This window comes from Aegilops tauschii, chromosome 7 (assembly GCF_002575655.3).
Source record: "Aegilops tauschii subsp. strangulata cultivar AL8/78 chromosome 7, Aet v6.0, whole genome shotgun sequence".
In the NCBI taxonomy this organism is placed as follows: domain Eukaryota; kingdom Viridiplantae; phylum Streptophyta; class Magnoliopsida; order Poales; family Poaceae; genus Aegilops; species Aegilops tauschii.
This window is the reverse complement of record NC_053041.3, coordinates 138,253,076-138,266,883: the sequence shown is the minus strand read 5'-3', so window position 1 is coordinate 138,266,883 and position 13,808 is coordinate 138,253,076. Positions and strand designations below refer to the sequence as shown.

The following is a 13,808-nucleotide window of genomic DNA, read 5'->3' as shown; positions in this document are numbered from 1 at the left end:
TAATTTAAGCAGTGGAGTTTATCTTAATATCAGTTAGTTTGTTTATCTTAATTTCATCCTCGCCTGAGATGTTCTCTCCGGTCTCGTGCAACAACGTTGGTTGTCCTGCTAGAGCGAATAAAGGACCGCACGAATCTTCCTTCCACCCCCTCTCTACTTACTTCATTGTTTCTAAAATTTGGTCTTGCAGTCCAATGTGACTCCAGGTTGACGTTTGATGCATATTGTACGCGATTGTTGTACATTATATCCAACTACGAATGCATAACACTTGCTGTTCGATTGCACGTGATTGTGCAGTCCAAGGTTGACTCCAGGTTGAAGATTGTAGTAATTCAAAAAAAATTGTATAGTCTCGTGCTGGGAAATTACAGCAGAGAGGAGTGGAGCCTCCAAAAAAAAGAGCAAGTGCAGATAAAAAATGGATACATTCCTAAGGTGCCGGCGGTTATGCCAAAAATGGAAATAAATTATTTTAGTGTTTCCTTTTATCTCGAACCAATTAACTTCTGTAATTTCATAAACATGCATGCCGTGCAAAACCATTGCATTAGAAGGTATGAAGCCAAAAGGGAAATTAAGGGATCTATGTGGTGCCATGTTAGCAAGAAAAACACCATTGAAAAAAGAAGCTCACGTACATTTTTTTAGGTAAGCTCATATACATTCAGGGAGACATTTGACATAGAAAAGTTATTACATACAAAAAAGGTGTGTATAGTGAAAAATGTCGAGAAGTTCAAGGTTAACCATTTAGAAAAGATTCAAAAAATGCGCAAATTGGCTCTGTTTTTTTACTAATATCGCATAACTTCAAGTACACCGACAACCGAAGTTAGGAGTTATACTCACAACACACCTTAATAAAACCTAGAAGCGGACTTTCATTGTTTCTAAAATTAAAATAAAACTCTAGAAGATGAAATTGAAATAATGGACAATTCAATATTTATTACAAACTAGGATATTGTCTTTACTGAAAGAAATAAATCAAGAAGTCCAAGTTACAAAAATAGAGAGGTTTCATATTTATGACAAAAGTCATATTTTCCTTGTTACTAAAAAATAAAATGAAGAAGTTCAAATTAAAAAAAAGTTCGATGGACATACAAAAACTCAAATTATTCCCGTTTCTTGGAAAAATAGAAGTATAAAGTTTATTTTAAAAAAATGTTTGGTGCTTATTTGAAAACATATTTTTTTTCTAAGAATAAGACTAGGAGGTTCAAATTAAAATAAAAGAGAAGTCCAAAGATTATGAAAAACTCAAATTTTTCACGTTACTAAAGTATAAAACGAAGAAGTTCAAATTAAAAAAGGAACAACTAAAAAAGTTTAAAAATAGATTTTCCCCATTTCTAAAAAAACTAGAAGTTCAAACGAAAATAACGAAGTAGTTCGATGTTTATTTAGAAACTAAGATTTTACTGTTATTAAAATACTCAAATATCCCTTAGTATTGAAGAATCAACCATGTTCAAATTGGAAAAAAAGATTAAGAAATAAAACCAGGAAGTCCATATTAAAAATATGGAGAAGTTTGATGATTATAGAAAACTCAGATTTTCCTCGTTATTAAAGAATGGAAACAAGTTCAAAAATAAAATAATAAGAAGTTCAACTTTTAAAAATAGAGTGCTTCAAAATTTCATAAAAGGGATTAAGAAATAAAACCAGGAAGTCCATATTAAAAAGATGGAGAAGTTCGATGATTCTAGAAAACTCAGATTTTCCTCGTCATTAAAGAATGGAAACAAGAAGTTCAAAAATACAAGAACAAGAAGTTCAACTTTTAAAAAATAGAGCTCTTCAAAATTCATAAAAAGATTAAGAAAAAAACCAGGAAGTCCATGCAGAAGTTCGATGTGATTATAGAAAAATTAGATTTTCCTCGTTATTAAAGAATGGAAACAAGAAGTTCAAAAATAAAATAACAAGAAGTTCAACTTTTAAAAATAGAGCGCTTTCAAATTCATAAAAAGGGATTAAGAAATTCATATTAATATTCATAAAAAATTCAGATATTTTCACGTAACCGAAAGATGTTTAGATTGATAACTGCCAGAAGTTCACATAATACACGGTGTGCATTTTGTATTAAAAAAGGAATAAAAAGCAAATACTAAAAGTTTTGTTGTTATAAGTTCAACTCCTCGGTAGGACAAAGTTAAAAAAAATTGTGAGAGAGGTTTGTACAAAAAGAATATCATTTGTGCAACACTAACGAAATGGATGAGAAAATTACAAACAAAAATATGTCACAGAAGTTCAATGTGAAAACAGCAGGAAGTTCAACTACTGCATTGAGTGAATCTCAGATGAAAAACTTTTAAAATTGTCGCGAGTATGAAAAAACGATCAACACGGGAAAGTTGTGTGTTTACGTCAGCTTTCCACCGGTATATTACTTGCTCAATTCCGGTGAGTGTTTCGGTGAGTGGATGGAGAGCTACGCGCAAAAAAAGCACGTGAAAAACAGAGTGAAGTTCAAGTAGACATGCCGAGAAGTTCAGGTTCTTCACGCGGTGCATTTTCAAAGGATCTGTTTCGCGATAAAGGCAGAACGGATGATCTCGCCATTTTCTAAATTACTTGAAAACGGCTAGGAATCAGAGAAACCCATCAACATGAGGAAGTTTTGCATTTTCCTTAGCTTTTCAACGGTATATTATTTGCCCCATTCCGATAAAGTTTGTAAAACTTACGGCGAAAATACGTTTTTAGCCATTTTCAAAATTGACTTAAAACAGTAAGGAATTGGGAGAACCAATATATACCAAAAAGTTTTGCATTTCCTCAAGCTTTCCAACTCCATATTATTTGCTGCATTCGGATGTTCTGTTAAAAAATAGATCGAAAATACGAACTCGGTGGAACTTGTACCGTATTCCAAATTACTCTTAAACCGTTCAAAATTAGAAAAAACTTTCTACATGAAAAAGTAGCGCATTTTCATAAGCTTTCCAACGCCATATCATTTGCCTCAATTGGATTAGCCGTTTAGAAATGACATCGAAATTACGAACTCGGCTGTTCGGTTTGTGAAATTTTATGATTTTCCAAATTACTCTTTAACCGTAGGGAATTAGAAAAAACTTTCAACATGTTGAAAGAGCGGTTTTGCAGCAGCTTTCCAACGCCATATTATTTGCCTCATTCTGATAAACGGTTTTAAAATGCGATCGAGAATACGATTCATGTTTTTTGTATGAAGAAAAAACGGTATTCAAAACTGCTCTTAAACCGCTTACGTTTTGCCAAAAATTTAACTTGGGTCATGATACTGGTGTTCATAGCTTTCCAACGGTATATCGCAAGCCCCATTTGGGCAATGTTGGCGGAAGTTCAACCTAGCACTGGGAGAAGTTCAAGTCGAACAACTCAGGCAATAAAATTACAAAAAACACAATTTCATCATGACCCGAGAACAAAATCCGCCAACGAGCGAGATTCCTATTTAAAACTGGTATTTAGTTGCTAAAAAACATTTCTAAATTACACTAACATCATATAGAACACGACTAACCAGAATAATTCACGGGGGAAGCCACGGTTATGAAGATAGCCCGAAGATCGGGTATATATATATATATATATATATATATATATATATATATATATATATAGGTGGGGGAAGGGGAGGCAGCCAGAGTACGCCCCAAGGGTGGCTGCTGGCCCCCTTGGGCGCCTGCCCTATGGTACCCCCTTCCTTATTTGCACTTGGTGGGAAGGGAAGGAGAGGGAAGGCAAGGGGAGGCCGACTCCCCTCCTTCCTTTTCTCCCCGAGGCCCGCGGCCAGAGGTGGGGAGTGCCAGCCCCTTGTGGGCTGGTGTGCTCCCCTCGCTTGGCCCATATGGCCCATTAACCTCTCGGGGCTTCCCGGAACCCCTTCTGGTGATCCGATGATTGACCGGTACATTCCGAAACCTTTCCGGTGACCAAATAGCATCATCCTATATATCAATATTTACCTACGGACCATTCTAGGGCTCCTCGTCATGTCTGTGATCTCATCTGGGACTCCAAACAACATTCGGTCACCAACTCACATAACTCATATAGTACTATATCGTCAACGGACGTTAAGCGTGCGGACCCTACGAGTTCGAGAATGATCTAGACATGACTGAGACACCTCTTCGGTCAGTAACCAATAGCGGGACCTGGATGCCCATATTGGTTCCTACATATTCCACGAAGATCTTTATCGGTCGGACCTTTATGACAACATACATAATTCCCTTTGTTAGTCAGTATGTTACTTGCCCGAGATTCGATCGTCGGTATCTCTATACCTAGTTCAATCTCGTTACCGGCAAGTCTCTTTACTCATTCCATAATACATCATCTCATAACCAACTCCTTAGTCACTTTGCTTGCAAGCTTCTTGTGATGTGTATTACCGAGAGGGCCCAGAGATACCTCTCCGATACACGGAGTGACAAATCCCAATCTCGATCCATGCCAACTCAACAGACACCTTCGGAGATACCTGTAGAGCATCTTTATAATAACTCAGTTACGTTGTGACGTTTGATAGCACACTAGGTATTCCTCCGGTATCCGGGAGTTGCATGATCTCATGGTCGAAGGAATATGTATTTGACATTAAGAAAGCGGTAGCAATAAACTGAACGATCATATGCTAAGCTAATAGATGGGTCTTGTCCATCACATCATTATCCTAATGATGTGATCCCGTTATCAAGTGACAACACATATCCATGGTTAGGAAACCTTAACCATCTTTGATCAACGAGCTAGTCTCGTAGAGGCTCACTAAGGACACGGTATTTGGTTATGTACCCACACATGTAATTAAGTTTCCGGTCAATACAATTATAGCATGAATAAGGAAATATAATAATAACAACTTTATTATTGCCTCTAGGGCATATTTCCATCATCTTCCTATTTTGATCATCTTCATTCAAGATTATATGCAAAATTTATAGTTAAGATTATGCGCTGGAGTAGAAGATGGCTAGACCATCCGACAAGGTAGCCGAACGTTCGGCCCAAGGGCAAATAAAAGGTCCGTACGTCCGGGGTATTGTCAGGGAAGAGCAACAAAAGGTTGAAAATTGAAGTTGTGCGGTATGGCTTGGAACCCGGTCAATTCTGGGCAATCATAAAGTTTTGAATCCGGACATCCGGGCAATTATCCAGCCAAAATTTTTCGTTTTCTCTGCCACAAAAGTTAGAAAACGGGCCAAAACACACCCAAGATGACACAAATCGAAAACGTTCAACATGAGTTGTTCATGTAGTCGAAACAGATAAATGTGCTTTTGGGGTTGTCTCCATCCGAGGTCATATGCGAATTCTACAACCCGAAAACTGTGATGTTATAGGGAAAACTGGGCATGGCTGGATTGTCCAGGTTGGAAGCCGGACATCCTACCTGACGGTCGTGACCTGTCTAACTTAGGTTAAAATTAGACGATTTTGATGAAAATTCAAGCCATTTTTTCTTGTACGAGAAGCCCAGCCGCCTCATACATAGATGAGAGGTGATGGTCGATTGAACAACACACAGTCGATCAATCCATCTATCATTTCTATCTTTTACCCTTTTTCTTTTATCCTAGTTACCTTTTCTCTTTTATAAGGTCAACCTAGGACAACTCATGGCCACCGCACATCCTTGACGGGGTCTTTCCCGGGCATGTGGGGTTTAGGGTCCTCACAAGACCTTGCCGGTGTGTCTTGCGGATCATGCTCGCGGTGAGACTCATTCGACGTGTCCTGCATACCGCGCTCGACGCCGGGGGTACGGAGGTTGGCCAAGTCTTCTATATCGAGATTAGTTAGAGTAGCCAAACAAGGATTTATTATGTGAAATTGTTTGTTAGCTTATAGAGATTGCAGTCTGCATATTCTCCGTGTCTAAGGGCATCTTCAAAGCTGACCCGCAAATGGCTCCGGTATATGTCCATTTTTATGTCTGGCATGGTCTGCGAACATAATGCAAGAGGGAGTCATCCAACCCTTTTTACAAATTAATCCGTATTATCTGGTTGTGAGGAAAGAGAGGAGATGGGACTACACATGTGGATAAAGAAAAGAGAGAAGGACCACGTGGTGGCTTTTGTTGGTATACTTCTCTCGAGTTAGTCTCGGATTTACCGAAAAACGGACATCCGAATCATTTTACGAACCGATATGAATTCCATTGATGACAAAACTTTACCCAAACAGTTCGAACACTATATATACCGGAGGTTTGAGGGTCTAGACAATCCCTAGAAAAAGTGAAAACTCTGTGCGGTGTATGTCTCTAGATCCCATTCGCGCAGTCATATCCTCCTTGAACGCAGAACGACGCCCCGTTCACTGGCCGTCCTGCCATAACATGCCACCGTCGTTCGGTCGTTCCCATGGCTTTGTCTCTAGAGTCTCACTTTGGTATCAGGCCAACTCCAGCGCACAACCTTAAACGGACGTCCGCTTCAACCGTTTTTCATTCATTTAAGATGATAATGGGTGTTAAAACAGACACACATGTCCGGCTTTTGCTGGAGGCGCCTAACGCGGCGACTATCCCTAAACTGTCCGCCTCGGCCAAGCGCCCACGCATGCGCCTTATCCGCCCGCGAGCTCGTGCTCTCGCCTCGCCGGTGCAGTGGACGAGGCTGTGACGAGATACTTTCCTGCAGCCACGCTGCGGAACAACCGTGGCCGCAGCACCGCGCCCCTCCGTGGTCGTCCCGCAGCGCCGCGCCCGCAGCAGCGCCGGCAGGCGCCCCGCGCCCGCCGTGGCCGCCCGCCCGCCCGCGCCCTGGCAGCCCCGCCGTGGTCGTCCCGCAGCGCCAGCTCGCAGCCGCGCCCCGCCGCCCGTCGACGCGCCGCGCGCCCGCGCGCGCCCTGGCCGCCCCGTAGCAGCGTCGTCCCGCGCCGCCCACCGCCGCGCCGGCACGCGTCCGTTCTGTGTCCGCTCGACCGCAAAGCCCAACCAAATTTGCACTCGGGATGGGGCAAACCGGATCAGAAACGGACTTTTTTTGTGGATGAGGTTGCACGTTGGGCCGCTTCATTTGTCCGTTTAGACCCAAACTGACAGACCGAGAATATTTGGGAGGTAATATCGCCGAAGGTTATAGAACTTGCGTCGCATGTTCAGTTTGGTGCTAGAACTTTTAAAATACGGAATTGCAGTCACTTAAACTTAATTCGAATGTGCAAATACGGTCACTTTTCTCGCATTCGGCGTATCCCGTGCTTATGTGGCGTAACAGAGCATGGCAGGGCCCAATGTCAGTGACTGAAACAACACGCGTTATTTTTTTGCAGAAACACCCCTTGCCTTATATTTAGTTACACAAAGACCTTCGCTGAGTCCAATTTGTCAGCAGGGGGTGGGCAGGAGAAATGTGAATGGAAAAAAAAATGAGCTTAGTGTGATTCAAGCTAGCGACCTCGAACATGCACACGCATCAATTAACCACTGCAACCCAATATGAGTTGATGTCCATATATACAAAGGCACTTCTTTTTATTTCTTTATACGTACAGGATCTCTAAAGTAAAATTAAAAATGATGAAGATGGTGCGGCTTGAACCCAAGCTATCAAGCACAAATTTACAGGAACCAACCATGGCGCCAGACACAAATTCACGTCAAAGAAGAGATACACTTGATTTTATACTGAAAACGCCCGAGATTATCATCAGTTGGCTCGCAACGTATTGGAAAAAATCGATGGAAATTTATACAATATGGATGAAATTCCATCATACATGTGCATGTGTCCTGTTAAATGAAAAAAATGGTGAAATTTTATACAATATGGATGAAATTTTGCACGGTATCATTCTGGAACTTTATGTTGCGTACTTAATTTTTTTCCAAAATAAAATAAAATGGGCTGATTTACATCTGGAGACATATTATGAAACCAGAAATTTTTATGATCCAGTTTTTTACGGGGAACCTATTTTTAAAGTTAGGTACGGTGTGCAAATTTGCAAAATAAAAGTAAAAATTAGTATGGCAGCCAACTATATATAATAAAAATTCGGATTATCTCTTTAGAGGACGAATGTCATCCAGGTCAAGGGTTCAATCCGCGGGCTCCTATTTTTTGTGTAGATTTTTGATAATTTCTGTCTTATGAGGATACGAAGATTCCAGTTATGCTAATTAAACGTCAAGCACCACTGGTATGTTGGCTACCCATGCGTGGCACTAAGAAGTAGATCATGGTTTGAACCCCACCCACATCAACATTTTTCCAAATTTTTTTGACAGATCCTATACGTAAAGAAATAAAATCAAGTGTGTCTCTCTATGGACACCAACTTGTACTATGTGCAGTGGTTAGGACGTGTATGTACATGCTCGAGGTCACTAGCATGAATCTCCCCGGGGACATTTTTCCTTTTACATTTTTCCCACCCCATCTCGCGCTGACAAGCGGGTCCAGACAAGGGTCTTTTGCGTAATTAAATATAAACTGAGGGGTGTTTCTTCAAAAAAATTGCACGTGTCACATGAAGTGCTTCCAGTCACTGACAGTGGCCCCGCCATGCTATCACGCTACGTAAGCGCGGGATACATTGAATACGGGCAAAGTGTGACCGTGTGACTGCAATTTCGTATTTTTAAACTTCCAGCATCAAACTGAATATGTGATGCAAGTTTTATGACTCCTGGTGCTCAATATTTAGGGTCTTCGCTAGAGTTGCTCTCACTCGGCGGAAAAAGGCCCGCGTCGGCTCCACCGCCCGCCCTGCCTGCCCCTGCCTCTCGGGCGCCGTGATTTGGCCTCACGCTGTCCTGACTTCCCAAGCTATTCTGCCTCCTCCTCCCCCAAATCTGGTCTCCGCCCACGTCGGGTCGCTGTCCCGTCACCTGGCGGAGCGGCGCGGGACGTCGACAGCACACGGCGGTCGGCGCCTCAACCGGCCGGGCCCCTCACCCCGTGGCCACCCTCTGCGCGGCGCGTAGCGTAGACCGTCGTCGCCAGCCTTTCTCTCGGGTTCCTGCACCGCGGCGCGATCGGCCATGCTGCGGCGGGCATGCGCGGCCGTCCCGGCCATTTGGCTGGCAAGTACAGACGTGAGCCGGTGGCGCCGTCCGTGTCCTGCAATTATTGGGGGCTGTCTTGGATTTCTTGGCCGCGCACAGTCGAGAGAGTCAAAGCCATAGTTGAGTGCAGTTATCGTGGTGGCCCGGGAGCTCGGTGCGGTTGCAGACTTGCAGGGTTGCAGTTATCGTATTGTCTGGTTCGTTCATGACGCGAAGAGATTCAGATGAAGTAGTGAAGGCCTCACCGACTCCATCGTATACTCCTCCGTCTCGTAATATAAGACGCTTTATAACACTAATATAGTGTTAAAAACGTCTTACATTATAGAATGGATGAAGTATATTTTTCGGAATGAGCCACCTAATGAACGACACAAGTGCGCAACCAGGAAAATATCAGGTGCTCCCAAGCTTTAGATGCTACGTTGATATAAGTTTCTAGGCCATTAGATCTCAGATCCAATGACATCTAAGCATTTTTTATACTTGTGCGCAATTTCTAAACTCTTTAAGTGCCTTTTCACTAAAATAATAAGACCCGAGGAGCTCGTATCACCGTAGTATATGAGGCTTGGAAGCACCTGATATTCTCTCGCGTGCAACCTCTGCCATTTGCACCAAAAGCGTGCGTAGGTGGTGCTCTGGCCCCACTCCGCACGGTCAAGGTATAGAAGTTAAGAAAAAAACAATTCGTCAAGCTTTATTACTCAGAAATACTCCTCCGTACTTGGTGATCTAAAAAGTCTTATATTAGTTTAGAGAGAGAGTAGTTTATACATGAGTGATAGTTGTATCATGAGTTTATAGCAATCAAAGCGTATCTACCTTGAGCTAAAGATGTACAAGTAAACTTGGTTAGATTTTTTTTTCTGAGAAACTATTAGCCTATTTATCTTCAATCATGACAGTACGAAGCACAACAGAGACGATAAAAAATTACAACCAGGTCCGTGGTCCACCTAACGACGACTACAAACATTGGAGCGACTCGAAGGCGCGTCACCGTCATCGCCCCTCCCTCTTGTAGTAGACTGTCGGGAAGGATCAATCGGGAATGTTCGTTGTGCTAAGACCCCATAGGACCAACGCACTAGAGCAGCAACAAACACCGATGAAGAAACTCGTAGATAAGAAGGATCAAACCTTCAAACACCACAACAGCGAATGAAGACCGGATCCAAACAAATCCATCGAATACCAGCATCAACCGAATCCCGCGAGTCGAAGAGACACACTTCCACACACCCTCCGATGACACCAGACGCACCATCGAGACGGGGATAGAACGCGTGAGGCATTATGCCTACAGAGGGACGTTGTTGCCGCCACACGGCCCCAACCAAGACATTGAACCAAACAAGAATAAAAAAGGGGTCCCTCCCGCGGGCAGGAGACCGAGGTCCTCCGCACCTCTATGGCCTAGAGGCCATTTGAGATGAGGCGGACTAGCAGCGACGCCAACAAGAGGAGAAGGAAACCGTGGGATCTTTTCTTGTTGAGGAAGAAAAAGAAGGCCTTTCCACAAAGCCAGGTTGATGCCAGTAGTATCAAAATGGTGTAAAAGGCATAGATGGTGACCCTCATCCGTCTAGTTTTTCACTTTTCTTTTTTCTATGTTTTCCTATTGGTTTTTATTTTGGTTTTTTGGTTTATTTCTTTTTTGTTTGATTTTTCTTTTTTCCCTATTTTCGATTTTATTATTATTATTATTATTATTATTATCATTATCATTATTTCCTTATGTAAAAAAACTTGACATTTGTAAATCATAGTTCATTTTTAATACATATAAAATACTTTCTTGATACACGCTCAGTATTTTTCAAATGCATGTAAACAATTTGTCAAATTCACAATAAATATTATTTAAATACACTATGTACATTTTTATACACATGTTGAACATTTTTTTTAACTTAATGAACATATATATTTTAAACGTTTTAACATTTTTTAAATGCCATGAAATAATTTTTTTTTCTCAATGCTACAAACATTTTCTGAGAATTATGAAAACTTTTTTTGCATTTCATGAACATATTAGAAAAACATGATGAACATATTTTAAAACATGTGAATATTTTCTAAATTCTTGGCCATTTGTTTTATTGTCCCAAAAATAAATTAGTACACATTTTTTAGATTTCATGAACATTTTTAAATACATGATGAACATTTTAAATATATGAAAAATATTATTTTAACAGAAAAGACTTTATAAAAACATAATGGGATTTTTTTATGTTGGAAAAAACATTAAATACCTGATAATTTTTCTAATACATGATAAACCTTTTTTAGCAAATTTAGTACAGTAATATGTTTTCAAAACATATTTTTCATAAACATTTTAGAATATTTATATAAATGATGAAATAAAAAGACCAGCAAAATCAAATGTGTTACATAGTATGCAAAAACTAAACTAGCAATAAGACATGTTCATGGGATAAAACCGGTAGAGGCGAGACCACCATGGGACTTGCTACAAGCAAGATCTAGCCAAATCACTAGTTAAGGGGTAGCCCTTGCGAAAATTACTTTCATCTTGTGTGCAGGTGATAAATGACGCACTACATGTACGACACTTGCCACAACCTAGGAGTTTTGCGCTTTTATTGTAGTTTTTTTTTAAATTATCTCTTGAACCATGCGTTCAAATCATGAAACAGTTTCATTGTTGGGTTTTGATATTCGAAACTAGGTCCTACATTAATAGGTTTGGATGAACTTTTCTCCTATAAAAAACCAAAACAAACTAGAAATACAAAAAGTGAAAACAGAAGAAAAAAAGAAACAGAAAAAAAGAAAAACATAAAACACGATAATAAAACATAAACCATGAAGCACAATTGTGCTTTTCACTTTTTCAAGGAAGCACACTTGTGCTTCTCACTTTTTGGGAAAGCACAGGTGTATTTCACACAGAAGGGCAGAGCAAACCTATGCTTTTCATTTTTCAAGACGCACAATATACTTTTCACTTTTCAAGAAGCGCAGTGTGCTTCACCGTGAAGCATAACCATGCTTTTTCACCCTCGGGGTAAAAACCAAGCAAAATCCAAGAACCAAAAAACCCAAGTACATTTGTAAAAAAACATGCTCCTGTGGGTATACCATCATGCGACATGTGGTGGCGCTGGGATGCTCCCCACCCTGCCCACTGAAACCCAGTCCAGGATACCTGTTAATTAGTTGCTCCCAGACCTAGAGGAACCTTAAAGAGCCAAATCCTATATGGTGCTTAACGGGCAAGTTAAAGGCCAATCGGCATGACGTGCTGACATATCCCTTGCTTGTCGTAAGTGTGTTGCCAATCAGTAGAAAAGTGGGTTCCTTCTAGAAAGGTTCCCTCCGGCTGGGTTGGTTTTTCTTTGTTTTTCGTTTCCATCTTTTTTGTTTGCTTTATTTTATTTCTTTATTATTCTAAATTTAGTGCACTTTTTTTTAAAAAATTGTGAAAATTTTAAAGCATGAGATTTTTTTGAAAACAAATCATGAGCTTTTTTTGCAAATTCGTAAATATTTTTCAAATACGTGTTTTTTTTAATTCGTGAAATTTTAAAAGATTCGTGATTTTTTTCCTAAATTCAAAGTTTTCTTTTTAAGAAATGCATGGAATTTTCTCAAATACGTGGACTTTTTGTTTTTTCAAATTCACTTTTTTTATAAAGCCAACGGTCAACGGAGAGAGGTCAGAGGTCAACAATCAACTTGTCAGTGGTCAGCTGGTCAACGAGTCAGCGGTCAATGGTCCACCGGTTCAACCATTAACCGAGCAGGGTGCGTTGTTGGGCCGGTCCACACACCCCGTCGAGGAGGAGGTTTTCCCCTAAAGATCCTCCCCGCGGGAGGTCCTTCTCGGAAATCTTAATTCAATGCTCATCATCTTGATCCTGACAACTAATTTGTAATAGTTAGCTCTGATATATAATTGGAGATGAATCTAAGAACTATAGTTTCAATGTGTTTTGTCACCTAATTGATTTACCAACAGTTTGTATCATCGATTCTGAAATGTGGTAGATTATTCTTCACTCAACAGGTTACCTTGGAAGTAAGGACCGTGGCAAGAGTCAAGGCCACCATGAGGTAGAGGAAGTTGCCTTGGTAGAGAGAAGATGTCAAATGCTACGGAGGCTCACTCCAAGATAGGCTGACTGGAATGATCCCATAGTAGAAGCCAGATCAGTTTAACGCAATCAGAGTTGTCGTCGTTTTATGTCTGCATGTGTACGGTGCAGTCGTCCCCCTTTGCCTGGGTATCCAGTTACTGAACTTGTAGCGTGTCCTCTTGCTCTCTAGTCTCTAGCGACATGCAGCATTCGTGCAAACTGGAGTATATATGCATCTGCTGCGGCTATGTGTACTTATTTTATGGTCAAGCGTATGGGCGCCGTTCTTGGTGCTGATGAATAAGCGTGTTAGTAAATTTGGCATCGCCCGGGTTCGAACCGGAGACCTTCAGTGTGTTAGACTGATGTGATAGCCAGCTACACCACGACACCGTAATTATTCTTATTATGGTAATATTTTATTTATATATTTAATGGATGATAATGTCAATCCGTAATAATGAACACATGATCTACTTATCGAGCTATTTTTTACACTTTTTTGCCTTATGAAAGGAGAATTGGAGGCTACCAAAATCCGAGATTTCACAGGTGCAGATGTTCGGTTTAGATTAGGATTCGCTCAAAGAATCAAGTGGCGAGAGTGAGTAGAAGTAATGCGATCTGTGGTGCGGGAGCTCCGTTTTTTTTGAGAATTGGTG

General features: G+C 40.8%; 1 non-coding gene across 1 annotated transcript; it reads right to left on the bottom strand.

The window, feature by feature from the left end:
- Positions 1–13,465: 13,465 nt before the first annotated feature.
- Positions 13,466–13,539, bottom strand: TRNAV-AAC (transfer RNA valine (anticodon AAC)). Its single transcript has one exon. It is a non-coding gene; the product is annotated as a tRNA-Val (tRNA).
- Between the last annotated feature and the right edge of the window lie 269 nt (positions 13,540–13,808).